Raw genomic sequence first — 20332 nt, forward strand, 5'->3', positions numbered from 1 at the left:
TGGTGAATGACGAAACACGGAGATTTTCTAAGGTTTTTACTACATATTAACACTTTTCACATTTTCTCGTGTTACGTGGCTGCCAGTCCTCGGTTGATGCATAATCTTAAGGTCCTCGGTCATGTCCAAGGCACCAAACCGACCAATAATTCAATAATCGATAACTAAAACTATAAATGTAGCTCTTCTTACTGGGCGATTGCATCAACTTAGATGCTTCTCCTGTGTTCTACTGTGCTGCTTGTATTGTCCCCACATACCGCAGCACGCGACAAGGGCTGGCAGACCATAAATGTAACCGTTTCAGAGAGAAATGCGACCAATGTGACGATCTCGCGTTATACCGATTCGATGGTGAATGACGAAACACGGAGATTTTCTAAGGTTTTTACTACATATTAACACTTTTCACATTTTCTCGTGTTACGTGGCTGCCAGTCCTCGGTTCATGCAAAATCTTAAGGTCCTAGGTCATGTCCAAGGCACCAAACCGACCAACAATTCAATAATCGATAGCTAAAACTATAAATGTAGCTCTTCTTACTGGGCGATTGCATCAACTTAGATGCTTCTCCTGTGTTCTACTGTGCTGCTTGTATTGTCCCCACATAACCCAGCACGCGACAAGGGCTGGCAGACCATAAATGTAACCGTTTCAGAGAGAAATGCGACCAATGTGACGATCTCGCGTTATATCGATTCGATGGTGAACGACGAAACTCGGAGATTTTCTAAGGTTTTTACTACATATTAACACTTTTCATATTTTCTCGTGTTACGTGGCTGCCAGTCCTCGGTTCATGCAAAATCTTAAGGTCCTCGGTCATGTCCAAGGCACCAAACCGACCAATAATTCAATAATCGATAACTAAAACTATAAATGTAGCTCTTCTTACTGGGCGATTGCATCAACTTAGATGCTTCTCCTGTGTTCTACTGTGCTGCTTGTATTGTCCCCACATACCGCAGCACGCGACAAGGGCTGGCAGACCATAAATGTAACCGTTTCAGAGAGAAATGCGACCAATGTGACGATCTCGCGTTATATCGATTCGATGGTGAATGACGAAACACGGAGATTTTCTAAGGTTTTTACTACATATTAACACTTTTCACATTTTCTCGTGTTACGTGGCTGCCAGTCCTCGGTTCATGCAAAATCTTAAGGTCCTCGGTCTGTCCAAGGCATCAAACCGACCAATAATTCAATAATCGATAACTAAAACTATAAATTTAGCTCTTTTTACTGGGCGATTGCATCAACTTAGATGCTTCTCCTGTGTTCTACTGTGCTGCTTGTATTGTCCCCACATACCGCAGCACGCGACAAGGGCTGGCAGACCATAAATGTAACCGTTTCAGAGAGAAATGCGACCAATGTGACGATCTCGCGTTATATCGATTCGATGGTGAATGACGAAACACGGAGATTTTCTAAGGTTTTTACTACATATTAACACTTTTCACATTTTCTTGTGTTACGTGGCTGCCAGTCCTCGGTTCATGCAAAATCTTAAGGTCCTCGGTCATGTCCAAGGCACCAAACCGACCAATAATTCAATAATCGATAACTAAAACTATAAATGTAGCTCTTCTTACTGGGCGATTGCATCAACTTAGGTGCTTCTCCTGTGTTCTACTGTGCTGCTTGTATTGTCCCCACATACCGCAGCACGCGACAAGGGCTCGCAGACCATAAATGTAACCGTTTCAGAGAGAAATGCGACCAATGTGACGATCTCGCGTTATATCGATTCGATGGTGAATGACGAAACACGGAGATTTTCTAAGGTTTTTACTACATATTAACACTTTTCACATTTTCTCGTGTTACGTGGCTGCCAGTCCTCGGTTCATGCAAAATCTTAAGGTCCTAGGTCATGTCCAAGGATGCAAACCGACCAATAATTCAATAATCGATAACTAAAACTATAAATGTAGCTCTTCTTACTGGGCGATTGCATCAACTTAGATGCTTCTCCTGTGTTCTACTGTGCTGCTTGTATTGTCCCCACATAACCCAGCACGCGACAAGGGCTGGCAGACCATAAATGTAACCGTTTCAGAGAGAAATGCGACCAATGTGACGATCTCGCTTTACATCGATTCGATGGTGAACGACGAAACTCGGAGATTTTCTAAGGTTTTTACTACATATTAACACTTTTCATATTTTCTCGTGTTACGTGGCTGCCAGTCCTCGGTTCATGCAAAATCTTAAGGTCCTCGGTCATATCCAAGGCACCAAACCGACCAATAATTCAATAATCGATAACAAAAACTATAAATGTAGCTCTTCTTACTGGGCGATTGCATCAACTTAGATGCTTCTCCTGTGTTCTACTGTGCTGCTTGTATTGTCCCCACATACCGCAGCACGCGACAAGGGCTGGCAGACCATAAATGTAACCGTTTCAGAGAGAAATGCGACCAATGTGACGATCTCGCGTTATATCGATTCGATGGTGAATGACGAAACACGGAGATTTTCTAAGGTTTTTACTACATATTAACACTTTTCACATTTTCTCGTGTTACGTGGCTGCCAGTCCTCGGTTCATGCAAAATCTTAAGGTCCTCGGTCTATCCAAGGCATCAAACCGACCAATAATTCAATAATCGATAACTAAAACTATAAATTTAGCTCTTTTTACTGGGCGATTGCATCAACTTAGATGCTTCTCCTGTGTTCTACTGTGCTGCTTGTATTGTCCCCACATACCGCAGCACGCGACAAGGGCTGGCAGACCATAAATGTAACCGTTTCAGAGAGAAATGCGACCAATGTGACGATCTCGCGTTATATCGATTCGATGGTGAATGACGAAACACGGAGATTTTCTAAGGTTTTTACTACATATTAACACTTTTCATATTTTCTCGTGTTACGTGGCTGCCAGTCCTCGGTTCGTGCAAAATCTTAAGGTCCTCGGTCATGTCCAAGGCACCAAACCGACCAATAATTCAATAATCGATAACTAAAACTATATATGTAGCTCTTCTTACTGGGCGATTGCATCAACTTAGATGCTTCTCCTGTGTTCTACTGTGCTGCTTGTATTGTCCCCACATACCGCAGCAGGCGACAAGGGCTGGCAGACCATAAATGTAACCGTTTCAGAGAGAAATGCGACCAATGTGACGATCTCGCGTTATATCGATTCGATGGTGAATGACGAAACACGGAGATTTTCTAAGGTTTTTACTACATATTAACACTTTTCACATTTTCTCGTGTTACGTGGCTGCCAGTCCTCGGTTCATGCATAATCTTAAGGTCCTCGGTCATGTCCAAGGCACCAAACCGACCAATAATTCAATAATCGATAACTAAAACTATAAATGTAGCTCTTCTTACTGGGCGATTGCATCAACTTAGATGCTTCTCCTGTGTTCTACTGTGCTGCTTGTATTGTCCCCACATACCGCAGCACGCGACAAGGGCTGGCAGACCATAAATGTAACCGTTTCAGAGAGAAATGCGACCAATGTGACGATCTCGCGTTATATCGATTCGATGGTGAATGACGAAACACGGAGATTTTCTAAGGTTTATACTACATATTAACACTTTTCACATTTTCTCGTGTTACGTGGCTGCCAGTCCTCGGTTCATGCAAAATCTTATGGTCCTCGGTCATGTCCAAGGCACCAAACCGACCAATAATTCAATAATCGATAACTAAAACTATAAATGTAGCTCTTCTTACTGGGCGATTGCATCAACTTAGATGCTTCTCCTGTGTTCTACTGTGAGCTTGTATTGTCCCCACATACCGCAGCACGCGACAAGGGCTGGCAGACCATAAATGTAACCGTTTCAGAGAGAAATGCGACCAATGTGACGATCTCGCGTTATATCGATTCGATGGTGAATGACGAAAGACGGAGATTTTCTAAGGTTTTTACTACATATTAACACTTTTCACATTTTCTCGTGTTACGTGGCTGCCAGTCCTCGGTTCATGCAAAATCTAAAGGTCCTCGGTCATGTCCAAGGCACCAAACCGACCAATAATTCAATAATCGATAACTAAAACTATAAATGTAGCTCTTCTTACTGGGCGATTGCATCAACTTAGATGCTTCTCCTGTGTTCTACTGTGCTGCTTGTATTGTCCCCACATAACCCAGCACGCGACAAGGGCTGGCAGACCATAAATGTAACCGTTTCAGAGAGAAATGCGACCAATGTGACGATCTCGCGTTATATCGATTCGATGGTGAATGACGAAACACGGAGATTTTCTAAGGTTTTTACTACATATTAACACTTTTCACATTTTCTCGTGTTACGTGGCCGCCAGTCCTCGGTTCATGCAAAATCTTAAGGTCCTCGGTCATGTCCAAGGCACCAAACCGACCAATAATTCAGTAATCGATAACTAAAACTATAAATGTAGCTCTTCTTAATGGGCGATTGCATCAACTTAGATGCTTCTCCTGTGTTCTACTGTGCTGCTTGTATTGTCCCCACATACCGCAGCACGCGACAAGGGCTGGCAGACCATAAATGTAACCGTTTCAGAGAGAAATGCGACCAATGTGACGATCTCGCGTTATATCGATTCGATGGTGAATGACGAAACACGGAGATTTTCTAAGGTTTTTACTACATATTAACACTTTTCACATTTTCTCGTGTTACGTGGCTGCCAGTCCTCGGTTCATGCAAAATCTTAAGGTCCTCGGTCATGTCCAAGGCACCAAACCGACCAATAATTCAATAATCGATAAATAAAACTATAAATGTAGCTCTTCTTACTGGGCGATTGCATCAACTTAGATGCTTCTCCTGTGTTCTACTGTGCTGCTTGTATTGTCCCCACATACCGCAGCACGCGACAAGGGCTGGCAGACCATAAATGTAACCGTTTCAGAGAGAAATGCGACCAATGTGACGATCTCGCGTTATATCGATTCGATGGTGAATGACGAAACACGGAGATTTTCTAAGGTTTTTACTACATATTAACACTTTTCACATTTTCTCGTGTTACGTGGCTGCCAGTCCTCGGTTCATGCAAAATCTTAAGGTCCTCGGTCATGTCCAAGGCACCAAACCGACCAATAATTCAATAATCGATAACTAAAACTATAAATGTAGCTCTTCTTACTGGGCGATTGCATCAACTTAGATGCTTCTCCTGTGTTCTACTGTGAGCTTGTATTGTCCCCACATACCGCAGCACGCGACAAGGGCTGGCAGACCATAAATGTAACCGTTTCAGAGAGAAATGCGACCAATGTGACGATCTCGCGTTATATCGATTCGATGGTGAATGACGAAACACGGAGATTTTCTAAGGTTTTTACTACATATTAACACTTTTCACATTTTCTCGTGTTACGTGGCAGCCAGTCCTCGGTTCATGCAAATTCTTAAGCTCCTAGGTCATGTCCAAGGCACCAAACCGACCAATAATTCAATAATCGATAACTAAAACTATAAATGTAGCTCTTCTTACTGGGCGATTGCATCAACTTAGATGCTTCTCCTGTGTTCTACTGTGCTGCTTGTATTGTCCCCACATACCGCAGCACGCGACAAGGGCTGGCAGACCATAAATGTAACCGTTTCAGAGAGAAATGCGACCAATGTGACGATCTCGCGTTATATCGATTCGATGGTGAATGACGAAACACGGAGATTTTCTAAGGTTTTTACTACATATTAACACTTTTCACATTTTCTCGTGTTACGTGGCAGCCAGTCCTCGGTTCATGCAAATTCTTAAGCTCCTAGGTCATGTCCAAGGCACCAAACCGACCAATAATTCAATAATCGATAACTAAAACTATAAATGTAGCTCTTCTTACTGGGCGATTGCATCAACTTAGATGCTTCTCCTGTGTTCTACTGTGCTGCTTGTATTGTCCCCACATACCGCAGCACGCGACAAGGGCTGGCAGACCATAAATGTAACCGTTTCAGAGAGAAATGCGACCAATTTTGACGATCTCGCGTTATATCGATTCGATGGTGACGAAACACGGAGATTTTCTAAGGTTTTTACTACATATTAACACTTTTCACATTTTCTCGTGTTACGTGGGTACCAGTCCTCGGTTCATGCACTTTCTTATGGTCCTCGGTCATGTCCAAGGCACCAAACCGACCAATAATTCAATAATCGATAACTAAAACTATAAATGTAGCTCTTCTTACTGGGCGATTGCATCAACTTAGATGCTTCTCCTGTGTTCTACTGTGCTGCTTGTATTGTCCCCACATAACCCAGCACGCGACAAGGGCTGGCAGACCATAAATGTAACCGTTTCAGAGAGAAATGCGACCAATGTGACGATCTCGCGTTATATCGATTCGATGGTGAATGACGAAACACGGAGATTTTCTAAGGTTTTTACTACATATTAACACTTTTCACATTTTCTCGTGTTACGTGGCTGCCAGTCCTCGGTTCATGCAAAATCTTAAGGTCCTCGGTCATGTCCAAGGCACCAAACCGACCAATAATTCAATAATCGATAACTAAAACTATAAATGTAGCTCTTCTTACTGGGCCATTGCATCAACTTAGATGCTTCTCGTGTGTTCTACTGTGCTGCTTGTATTGTCCCCACATACCGCAGCACGCGACAAGGGCTGGCAGACCATAAATGTAACCGTTTCAGAGAGAAATGCGACCAATGTGACGATCTCGCGTTATATCGATTCGATGGTGAATGACGAAACACGGAGATTTTCTAAGGTTTTTACTACATATTAACACTTTTCACATTTTCTCGTGTTACGTGGCCGCCAGTCCTCGGTTCATGTAAAATCTTTAGGTCCTCGGTCATGTCCAAGGCACCAAAACGACCAATAATTCGATAATCGATAACTAAAACTATAAATGTAGCTCTTCTTACTGGGCGATTGCATCAACTAATATGCTTCTCCTGTGTTCTACTGTGCTGCTTGTATTGTCCCCACATACCGCAGCACGCGACAAGGGCTGGCAGACCATAAATGTAACCGATTCAGAGAGAAATGCGACCAATGTGACGATCTCGCGTTATATCGATTCGATGGTGAATGACGAAACACGGAGATTTTCTAAGGTTTTTCCTACATATTAACACTTTTCACATTTTCTCGTGTCACGTGGCTGCCAGTCCTCGGTTCATGCAAATACTTAAGGTCCTAGGTCATGTCCAAGGCACCGACCAATAATTCAATAATCGATAACTAAAACTATAAATGTAGCTCTTCTTACTGGGCCATTGCATCAGCTTAGATGCTTCTCCTGTGTTCTACTGTGCTGCTTGTATTGTCCCCACATACCGCAGCACGCGACAAGGGCTGGCAGACCATAAATGTAACCGTTTCAGAGAGAAATGCGACCAATGTGACGATCTCGCGTTATATCGATTCGATGGTGAATGACGAAACACGGAGATTTTCTAAGGTTTTTACTACATATTAACACTTTTCACATTTTCTCGTGTTACGTGGCTGCCAGTCCTCGGTTCATGCATAATCTTAAGGTCCTCGGTCATGTCCAAGGCACCAAACCGACCAATAATTCAATAATCGATAACTAAAACTATAAATGTAGCTCTTCTTACTGGGCGATTGCATCAACTTAGATGCTTCTCCTGTGTTCTACTGTGCTGCTTGTATTGTCCCCACATACCGCAGCACGCGACAGGGGCTGGCAGACCATAAATGTAACCGTTTCAGAGAGAAATGCGACCAATGTGACGATCTCGCGTTATATCGATTCGATGGTGAATGACGAAACACGGAGATTTTCTAAGGTTTTTACTACATATTAACACTTTTCACATTTTCTCGTGTTACGTGGCTGCCAGTCCTCGGTTCATGCAAAATCTTAAGGTCCTAGGTCATGTCCAAGGCACCAAACCGACCAACAATTCAATAATCGATAACTAAAACTATTAATGTAGCTCTTCTTACTGGGCGATTGCATCAACTTAGATGCTTCTCCTGTGTTCTACTGTGCTGCTTGTATTGTCCCCACATAACCCAGCACGCGACAAGGGCTGGCAGACCTTAAATGTAACCGTTTCAGAGAGAAATGCGACCAATGTGACGATCTCACGTTATATCGATTCGATGGTGAATGACGAAACACGGAGATTTTCTAAGGTTTTTACTACATATTAACACTTTTCACATTTTCTCGTGTTACGTGGCTGCCAGTCCTCGGTTGATGCATAATCTTAAGGTCCTCGGTCATGTCCAAGGCACCAAACCGACCAATAATTCAATAATCGATAACTAAAACTATAAATGTAGCTCTTCTTACTGGGCGATTGCATCAACTTAGATGCTTCTCCTGTGTTCTGCTGTGCTGCTTGTATTGTCCCCACATACCGCAGCACGCGACAGGGGCTGGCAGACCATAAATGTAACCGTTTCAGAGAGAAATGCGACCAATGTGACGATCTCGCGTTATATCGATTCGATGGTGAATGAGGAAACACGGAGATGTTCTAAGATTTTTATTACATATTAACACTTTTCACATTTTCTCGTGTTACGTGGCTGCCAGTCCTCGGTTCATGCAAAATCTTAAGGTCCTAGGTCATGTCCAAGGCACCAAACCGACCAACAATTCAATAATCGATAGCTAAAACTATAAATGTAGCTCTTCTTACTGGGCGATTGCATCAACTTAGATGCTTCTCCTGTGTTCTACTGTGCTGCTTGTATTGTCCCCACATAACCCAGCACGCGACAAGGGCTGGCAGACCATAAATGTAACCGTTTCAGAGAGAAATGCGACCAATGTGACGATCTCGCGTTATATCGATTCGATGGTGAACGACGAAACTCGGAGATTTTCTAAGGTTTTTACTACATATTAACACTTTTCATATTTTCTCGTGTTACGTGGCAGCCAGTCCTCGGTTCATGCAAAATCTTAAGGTCCTCGGTCATGTCCAAGGCACCAAACCGACCAATAATTCAATAATCGATAACTAAAACTATAAATGTAGCTCTTCTTACTGGGCGATTGCATCAACTTAGATGCTTCTCCTGTGTTCTACTGTGCTGCTTGTATTGTCCCCACATACCGCAGCACGCTACAAGGGCTGGCAGACCATAAATGTAACCGTTTCAGAGAGAAATGCGACCAATGTGACGATCTCGCGTTATATCGATTCGATGGTGAATGACGAAACACGGAGATTTTCTAAGGTTTTTACTACATATTAACACGTTTCACATTTTCTCGTGTTACGTGGCTCCCAGTCCTCGGTTCATGCAAAATCTTAAGGTCCTCGGTCATGTCCAAGGCATCAAACCGACCAATAATTCAATAATCGATAACTAAAACTATAAATTTAGCTCTTTTTACTGGGCGATTGCATCAACTTAGATGCTTCTCCTGTGTTCTACTGTGCTGCTTGTATTGTCCCCACATACCGCAGCACGCGACAAGGGCTGGCAGACCATAAATGTAACCGTTTCAGAGAGAAATGCGACCAATGTGACGATCTCGCATTATATCGATTCTATGGTGAATGACGAAACACCGAGATTTTCTAAGGTTTTTACTACATATTAACACTTTTCACATTTTCTTGTGTTACGTTGCTGCCAGTCCTCGGTTCATGCAAAATCTTAAGGTCCTCGGTCATGTCCAAGGCACCAAACCGACCAATAATTCAGTAATCGATAACTAAAACTATATATGTAGCTCTTCTTACTGGGCGATTGCATCAACTTAGATGCTTCTCCTGTGTTCTACTGTGCTGCTTGTATTGTCCCCACATACCGCAGCACGCGACAAGGGCTGGCAGACCATAAATGTAACCGTTTCAGAGAGAAATGCGACCAATGTGACGATCTCGCGTTATATCGATTCGATGGTGAATGACGAAACACGGAGATTTTCTAAGGTTTTTACTACATATTAACACTTTTCACATTTTCTCGTGTTACGTGGCTGCCAGTCCTCGGTTCATGTAAAATCTTTAGGTCCTCGGTCATGTCCAAGGCACCAAAACGACCAATAATTCGATAATCGATAACTAAAACTATAAATGTAGCTCTTCTTACTGGGCGATTGCATCAACTAATATGCTTCTCCTGTGTTCTACTGTGCTGCTTGTATTGTCCCCACATACCGCAGCACGCGACAACGGCTGGCAGACCATAAATGTAACCGATTCAGAGAGAAATGCGACCAATGTGACGATCTCGCGTTATATCGATTCGATGGTGAATGACGAAACACGGAGATTTTCTAAGGTTTTTACTACATATTAACACTTTTCACATTTTCTCGTGTTACGTGGCTGCCAGTCCTCGGTTCATGCAAAATCTTAAGGTCCTAGGTCATGTCCAAGGCACCAAACCGACCAATAATTCAATAATCGATAACTAAAACTATAAATGTAGCTCTTCTTACTGGGCCATTGCATCAACTTAGATGCTTCTCCTGTGTTCTACTGTGCTGCTTGTATTGTCCCCACATAACCCAGCACGCGACAAGGGCTGGCAGACCATAAATGTAACCGTTTCAGAGAGAAATGCGACCAATGTGACGATCTCGCGTTCTATCGATTCGATTGTGAATGACGAAACACGGAGATTTTCTAAGGTTTTTACTACATATTAACACTTTTCACATTTTCTCGTGTTACGTGGCTGCCAGTCCTCGGTTGATGCAAAATCTTAAGGTCCTCGGTCATGTCCAAGGCACCAAACCGACCAATAATTCAATAATCGATAGCTAAAACTATAAATGTAGCTCTTCTTACTGGGCCATTGCATCAGCTTAGATGCTTCTCCTGTGTTCTACTGTGCTGCTTGTATTGTCCCCCCATTCCGCAGCACGCGACAAGGGCTGGCAGACCATAAATGTAACCGTTTCAGAGAGAAATGCGACCAATGTGACGATCTCGCGTTATATCGATTCGATGGTGAATGACGAAACACGGAGATTTTCTAAGGTTTTTACTACATATTAACACTTTTCACATTTTCTCGTGTTACGTGGCTGCCAGTCCTCGGTTCATGCAAAATCTTAAGGTCCTAGGTCATGTCCAAGGCACCAAACCGACCAATAATTCAATAATCGATAACTAAAACTATAAATGTAGCTCTTCTTACTGGGCGATTGCATCAACTTAGATGCTTCTCCTGTGTTCTACTGTGCTGCATGTATTGTCCCCACATAACCCAGCATGCGACAAGGGCTGGCAGACCATAAATGTAACCGTTTCAGAGAGAAATGCGACCAATGTGACGATCTCGCGTTATATCGATTCGATGGTGAACGACGAAACTCGGAGATTTTCTAAGGTTTTTACTACATATTAACACTTTTCATATTTTCTCGTGTTACGTGGCTGCCAGTCCTCGGTTCGTGCAAAATCTTAAGGTCCTCGGTCATGTCCAAGGCACCAAACCGACCAATAATTCAATAATCGATAACTAAAACTATAAATGTAGCTCTTCTTACTGGGCGATTGCATCAACTTAGATGCTTCTCCTGTGTTCTACTGTGCTGCTTGTATTGTCCCCACATACCGCAGCACGCGACAAGGGCTGGCAGACCATAAATGTAACCGTTTCAGAGAGAAATGCGACCGATGTGACGATCTCGCGTTATATCGATTCGATGGTGAATGACGAAACACGGAGATTTTCTAAGGTTTTTACTACATATTAACACTTTTCACATTTTCTCGTGTTACGTGGCTGCCAGTCCTCGGTTCATGCAAAATCTTAAGGTCCTAGGTCATGTCCAAGGCACCAAACCGACCAATAATTCAATAATCGATAACTAAAACTATAAATGTAGCTCTTCTTACTGGGCGATTGCATCAACTTAGATGCTTCTCCTGTGTTCTACTGTGCTGCTTGTATTGTCCCCACATTACCCAGCACGCGACAAGGGCTGGCAGACCATAAATGTAACCGTTTCAGAGAGAAATGCGACCAATGTGACGATCTCGCGTTATATCGATTCGATGGTGAATGACGAAACACGGAGATTTTCTAAAGTTTTTACTACATATTAACACTTTTCACATTTTCTCGTGTTACGTGGCTGCCAGTCCTCGGTTGATGCAAAATCTTAAGGTCCTCGGTCATGTCCAAGGCACCAAACCGACCAATAATTCAATAATCGATAACTAAAACTATAAATGTAGCTCTTCTTACTGGGCCATTGCATCAGCTTAGATGCTTCTCCTGTGTTCTACTGTGCTGCTTGTATTGTCCCCCCATTCCGCAGCACGCAACAAGGGCTGGCAGACCATAAATGTAACCGTTTCAGAGAGAAATGCGACCAATGTGACGATCTCGCGTTATATCGATTCGATGGTGAATGACGAAACACGGAGATTTTCTAAGGTTTTTACTACATATTAACACTTTTCACATTTTCTCGTGTTACGTGGCTGCCAGTCCTCGGTTCATGCAAAATCTTAAGGTCCTAGGTCATGTCCAAGGCACCAAACCGACCAATAATTCAATAATCGATAACTAAAACTATAAATGTAGCTCTTCTTACTGGGCGATTGCATCAACTTAGATGCTTCTCCTGTGTTCTACTGTGCTGCTTGTATTGCCCCACATAACCCAGCACGCGACAAGGGCTGGCAGACCATAAATGTAACCGTTTCAGAGAGAAATGCGACCAATGTGACGATCTCGCGTTATATCGATTCGATGGTGAATGGCGAAACACGGAGATTTTCTAAAGTTTTTACTACATATTAACACTTTTCACATTTTCTCGTGTTACGTGGTAGCCAGTCCTCGGTTCATGCAAAATCTTAAGGTCCTCGGTCATGTCCAAGGCACCAAACCGACCAGTAATTCAATAATCGATAACTAAATCTATAAATGTAGCTCTTCTTACTGGGCGATTGCATCAACTTAGATGCTTCTCCTGTGTTCTACTCTGCTGCTTGTATTGTCCCCACATACCGCAGCACGCGACAAGGGCTGACAGACCATAAATGTAACCGTTTCAGAGAGAAATGCGACCAATGTGACGATCTCGCGTTATATCGATTCGATGGTGAATGACGAAACATGGAGATTTTCTAAGGTTTTTACTACATATTAACACTTTTCACACTTTCTCGTGTTACGTGGCTGCCAGTCCTCGGTTCATGTAAAATCTTTAGGTCCTCGGTCATGTCCAAGGCACCAAAACGACCAATAATTCAATAATCGATAACTAAAACTATAAATGTAGCTCTTCTTACTGGGCGATTGCATCAACTAATATGCTTCTCCTGTGTTCTACTGTGCTGCTTGTATTGTCCCCACATACCGCAGCACGCGACAAGGGCTGGCAGACCATAAATGTAACCGATTCAGAGAGAAATGCGACCAATGTGACGATCTCGCGTTATATCGATTCGATGGTGAATGACGAAACTCGGAGATTTTCTAAGGTTTTTAATACATATTAACACTTTTCACATTTTCTCGTGTTACGTGGCTGCCAGTCCTCGGTTCATGCAAAATCTTAAGGTCCTAGGTCATGTCCAAGGCACCAAACCGACCAATAATTCAATAATCGATAACTAAAACTATAAATGTAGCTCTTCTTACTGGGCCATTGCATCAACTTAGATGCTTCTCCTGTGTTCTACTGTGCTGCTTGTATTCTCCCCACATAACCCAGCACGCGACAAGGGCTGGCAGACCATAAATGTAACCGTTTCAGAGAGAAATGCGACCAATGTGACGATCTCGCGTTATATCGATTCGATGGTGAATGACGAAACACGGAGATTTTCTAAGGTTTTTACTACATATTAACACTTTTCACATTTTCTCGTGTTACGTGGCTGCCAGTCCTCGGTTCATGCTAAATCTTAAGGTCCTAGGTCATGTCCAAGGCACCAAACCGACCAATAATTCAATAATCGATAACTAATACTATAAATATGGCTCTTCTTACTGGGCGATTACATCAACTTAGATGCTTCTCCTGTGTTCTACTGTGCTGCTTGTATTGTGCCCACATAACCCAGCACGCGACAAGGGCTGGCAGACCATAAATGTAACCGTTTCAGAGAGAAATGCGACCAATGTGACGATCTCGCGTTATATCGATTCGATGGTGAATGACGAAACACGGAGATTTTCTAAGGTTTTTACTACATATTAACACTTTTCACATTTTCTCGTGTTACGTGGCTGCCAGTCCTCGGTTCATGCAAAATCTTAAGGTCCTCGGTCATGTCCAAGGCACCAAACCGACCAATAATTCAATAATCGATAACTAAAACTATAAATGTAGCTCTTCTTACTGGGCGATTGCATCAACTTAGATGCTTCTCCTGTGTTCTACTGTGCTGCTTGTATTGTCCCCACATACCGCAGCACGCGACAAGGGCTGGCAGACCATAAATGTAACCGTTTCAGAGAGAAATGCGACCAATGTGACGATCTCGCGTTATATCGATTCGATGGTGAATGACGAAACACGGAGATTTTCTAAGGTTTTTACTACATATTAACACTTTTCACATTTTCTCGTGTTACGTGGCTCCCAGTCCTCGGTTCATGCAAAATCTTAAGGTCTCGGTCATGTCCAAGGCACCAAACCGACCAATAATTCAATAATCGATAACTAAAACTATAAATTTAGCTCTTTTTACTGGGCGATTGCATCAACTTAGATGCTTCTCCTGTGTTCTACTGTGCTGCTTGTATTGTCCCCACATAACCCAGCACGCGACAAGGGCTGGCAGACCATAAATGTAACCGTTTCAGAGAGAAATTGCGACCAATGTGACGATCTCGCGTTATATCGATTCGATGGTGAATGACGAAACACCGAGATTTTCTAAGGATTTTACTACATATTAACACTTTTCACATTTTCTCGTGTTACGTGGCTGCCAGTCCTCGGTTCATGCAAAATCTTAAGGTCCTCGGTCATGTCCAAGGCACCAAACCGACCAATAATTCAATAATCGATAACTAAAACTATAAATGTAGCTCTTCTTACTGGGCGATTGCATCAACTTAGATGCTTCTCCTGTGTTCTACTGTGCTGCTTGTATTGTCCCCACATACCGCAGCACGCGACAAGGGCTGGCAAACCATAAATGTAACCGTTTCAGAGAGAAATGCGACCAATGTGACGATCTCGCGTTATATCGATTCGATGGTGAATGACGAAACACGGAGATTTTCTAAGGTTTTTACTACATATTAACACTTTTCACATTTTCTCGTGTTACGTGGCTGCCGGTCCTCGGTTCAAGCAAGATCTTAAGGTCCTAGGTCATGTCCAAGGCACCAAACCGACCAATAATTCAGTAATCGATAACTAAAACTATATATGTAGCTCTTCTTACTGGGCGATTGCATCAACTTAGATGCTTCTCCTGTGTTCTACTGTGCTGCTTGTATTGTCCCCACATACCGCAGCACGCGACAAGGGCTGGCAGACCATAAATGTAACCGTTTCAGAGAGAAATGCGACCAATGTGACGATCTCGCGTTATATCGATTCGATGGTGAATGACGAAACACGGAGATTTTCTAAGGTTTTTACTACATATTAACACTTTTCACATTTTCTCGTGTTACGTGGCTGCCAGTCCTCGGTTCATGCAAAATCTTAAGGTCCTAGGTCATGTCCAAGGCACCAAACCGACCAATAATTCAATAATCGATAACTAAAACTATAAATGTAGCTCTTCTCACTGGGCGATTGCATCAACTTAGATGCTTCTCCTGTGTTCTACTGTGCTGCTTGTATTGTCCCCACATAACCCAGCACGCGACAAGGGCTGGCAGACCATAAATGTAACCGTTTCAGAGAGAAATGCGACCAATGTGACGATCTCGCGTTTTATCGGTTCGATGGTGAATGTTGAAACACGGAGATTTTCTAAGGTTTTTACTACATATTAACACTTTTCACATTTTCTCGTGTTACGTGGCTGCCAGTCCTCGGTTCATGCAAAATCTTAAGGTCCTAGGTCATGTCTAAGGCACCAAACCGACCAATAATTCAATAATCGATAACTAATACTATAAATGTAGCTCTTCTTACTGGGCGATTGCATCAACTTAGATGCTTCTCCTGTGTTCTACTGTGCTGCTTGTATTGTCCCCCCATAACCCAGCACGCGACAAGGGCTGGCAGACCATAAATGTAACCGTTTCAGAGAGAAATGCGACCAATGTGACGATCTCGCGTTATATCGATTCGATGGTGAATGACGAAACACGGAGATTTTCTAAGGTTTTTACTACATATTAACACTTTTCACATTTTCTCGTGTTACGTGGCTGCCAGTCCTCGGTTCATGCAAAATCTTAAGGTCCTAGGTCATGTCCAAGGCACCAAACCGACCAATAATTCAATAATCGATAACTAAAACTATAAATGTAGCTCTTCTTACTGGGCGATTGCATCAACTTAGATGCTTCTCCTGTGTTCTACTGTGCTGCTTGTATTGTCCCCACATAACCCAGCACGCCACAAGGGCTGGCAGACCATAAATGTAACCGTTTCAGAGAGAAATGCGACCAATGTGACGATCTCGCGTTATATCGATTCGATGGTGAATGACGAAACACGGAGATTTTCTAAAGTTTTTACTACATATTAACACTTTTCACATTTTCTCGTGTTACGTGGCTGCCAGTCCTCGGTTGATGCAAAATCTTAAGGTCCTCGGTCATGTCCAAGGCACCAAACCGACCAATAATTCAATAATCGATAACTAAAACTATAAATGTAGCTCTTCTTACTGGGCCATTGCATCAGCTTAGATGCTTCTCCTGTGTTCTACTGTGCTGCTTGTATTGTCCCCCCATTCCGCAGCACGCGACAAGGGCTGGCAGACCATAAATGTAACCGTTTCAGAGAGAAATGCGACCAATGTGACGATCTCGCGTTATATCGATTCGATGGTGAATGACGAAACACGGAGATTTTCTAAGGTTTTTACTACATATTAACACTTTTCACATTTTCTCGTGTTACGTGGCTGCCAGTCCTCGGTTCATGCAAAATCTTAAGGTCCTAGGTCATGTCCAAGGCACCAAACCGACCAATAATTCAATAATCGATAACTAAAACTATAAATGTAGCTCTTCTTACTGGGCGATTGCATCAACTTAGATGCTTCTCCTGTGTTCTACTGTGCTGCTTGTATTGCCCCACATAACCCAGCACGCGACAAGGGCTGGCAGACCATAAATGTAACCGTTTCAGAGAGAAATGCGACCAATGTGACGATCTCGCGTTATATCGATTCGATGGTGAATGACGAAACACGGAGATTTTCTAAAGTTTTTACTACATATTAACACTTTTCACATTTTCTCGTGTTACGTGGTAGCCAGTCCTCGGTTCATGCAAAATCTTAAGGTCCTCGGTCATGTCCAAGGCACCAAACCGACCAGTAATTCAATAATCGATAACTAAAACTATAAATGTAGCTCTTCTTACTGGGCGATTGCATCAACTTAGATGCTTCTCCTGTGTTCTACTGTGCTGCTTGTATTGCCCCACATAACCCAGCACGCGACAAGGGCTGGCAGACCATAAATGTAACCGTTTCAGAGAGAAATGCGACCAATGTGACGATCTCGCGTTATATCGATTCGATGGTGAATGACGAAACACGGAGATTTTCTAAAGTTTTTACTACATATTAACACTTTTCACATTTTCTCGTGTTACGTGGTAGCCAGTCCTCGGTTCATGCAAAATCTTAAGGTCCTCGGTCATGTCCAAGGCACCAAACCGACCAGTAATTCAATAATCAATAACTAAATCTATAAATGTAGCTCTTCTTACTGGGCGATTGCATCAACTTAGATGCTTCTCCTGTGTTCTACTGTTCTGCTTGTATTGTCCCCACACACCGCAGCACGCGACAAGGGCTGGCAGACCATAAATGTAACCGTTTCAGAGAGAAATGCGACCAATGTGACGATCTCGCGTTATATCGATTCGATGGTGAATGACGAAACATGGAGATTTTCTAAGGTTTTTACTACATATTAACACTTTTCACACTTTCTCGTGTTACGTGGCTGCCAGTCCTCGGTTCATGTAAAATCTTTAGGTCCTCGGTCATGTCCAAGGCACCAAACCGACCAATAATTCAATAATCGATAACTAAAACTATAAATGTAGCTCTTCTTACTGGGCGATTGCATCAACTAATATTCTTCTCCTGTGTTCTACTGTGCTGCTTGTATTGTCCCCACATACCGCAGCACGCGACAAGGGCTGGCAGACCATAAATGTAACCGATTCAGAGAGAAATGCGACCAATGTGACGATCTCGCGTTATATCGATTCGATGGTGAATGACGAAACTCGGAGATTTTCTAAGGTTTTTACTACATATTAACACTTTTCACATTTTCTCGTGTTACGTGGCTGCCAGTCCTCGGTTCATGCAAAATCTTAAGGTCCTAGGTCATGTCCAAGGCACCAAACCGACCAATAATTCAATAATCGATAACTAAAACTATAAATGTAGCTCTTCTTACTGGGCCATTGCATCAACTTAGATGCTTCTCCTGTGTTCTACTGTGCTGCTTGTATTCTCCCCACATAACCCAGCACGCGACAAGGGCTGGCAGACCATAAATGTAACCGTTTCAGAGAGAAATGCGACCAATGTGACGATCTCGCGTTATATCGATTCGATGGTGAATGACGAAACACGGAGATTTTCTAAGGTTTTTACTACATATTAACACTTTTCACATTTTCTCGTGTTACGTGGCTGCCAGTCCTCGGTTCATGCTAAATCTTAAGGTCCTAGGTCATGTCCAAGGCACCAAACCGACCAATAATTCAATAATCGATAACTAATACTATAAATATGGCTCTTTTTACTGGGCGATTACATCAACTTAGATGCTTCTCCTGTGTTCTACTGTGCTGCTTGTATTGTGCCCACATAACCCAGCACGCGACAAGGGCTGGCAGACCATAAATGTAACCGTTTCAGAGAGAAATGCGACCAATGTGACGATCTCGCGTTATATCGATTCGATGGTGAATGACGAAACACGGAGATTTTCTAAGGTTTTTACTACATATTAACACTTTTCACATTTTCTCGTGTTACGTGGCTGCCAGTCCTCGGTTGATGCATAATCTTAAGGTCCTCGGTCATGTCCAAGGCACCAAACCGACCAATAATTCAATAATCGATAACTAAAACTATAAATGTAGCTCTTCTTACTGGGCGATTGCATCAACTTAGATGCTTCTCCTGTGTTCTACTGTGCTGCTTGTATTGTCCCCACATACCGCAGCACGCGACAAGGGCTGGCAGACCATAAATGTAACCGTTTCAGAGAGAAATGCGACCATTGTGACGATCTCGCGTTATATCGATTCGATGGTGAATGACGAAACACGGAGATTTTCTAAGGTTTTTACTACATATTAACACTTTTCACATTTTCTCGTGTTACGTGGCTCCCAGTCCTCGGTTCATGCAAAATCTTAAGGTCTCGGTCATGTCCAAGGCACCAAACCGACCAATAATTCAATAATCGATAACTAAAACTATAAATTTAGCTCTTTTTACTGGGCGATTGCATCAACTTAGATGCTTCTCCTGTGTTCTACTGTGCTGCTTGTATTGTCCCCACATACCGCAGCACGCGACAAGGGCTGGCAGACCATAAATGTAACCGTTTCAGAGAGAAATTGCGACCAATGTGACGATCTCGCGTTATATCGATTCGATGGTGAATGACGAAACACCGAGATTTTCTAAGGATTTTACTACATATTAACACTTTTCACATTTTCTCGTGTTACGTGGCTGCCAGTCCTCGGTTCATGCAAAATCTTAAGGTCCTCGGTCATGTCCAAGGCACCAAACCGACCAATAATTCAATAATCGATAACTAAAACTATAAATGTAGCTCTTCTTACTGGGCGATTGCATCAACTTAGATGCTTCTCCTGTGTTCTACTGTGCTGCTTGTATTGTCCCCACATACCGCAGCACGCGACAAGGGCTGGCAAACCATAAATGTAACCGTTTCAGAGAGAAATGCGACCAATGTGACGATCTCGCGTTATATCGATTCGATGGTGAATGACGAAACACGGAGATTTTCTAAGGTTTTTACTACATATTAACACTTTTCACATTTTCTCGTGTTACGTGGCTGCCAGTCCTCGGTTCATGCAAAATCTTAAGGTCCTAGGTCATGTCCAAGGCACCAAACCGACCAATAATTCAATAATCGATAACTAAAACTATAAATGTAGCTCTTCTCACTGGGCGATTGCATCAACTTAGATGCTTCTCCTGTGTTCTACTGTGCTGCTTGTATTGTCCCCACATAACCCAGCACGCGACAAGGGCTGGC

The sequence above is a fragment of the Schistocerca nitens genome, chromosome 12 (genome assembly GCF_023898315.1).
Source record: "Schistocerca nitens isolate TAMUIC-IGC-003100 chromosome 12, iqSchNite1.1, whole genome shotgun sequence".
NCBI classification, from domain to species: domain Eukaryota; kingdom Metazoa; phylum Arthropoda; class Insecta; order Orthoptera; family Acrididae; genus Schistocerca; species Schistocerca nitens.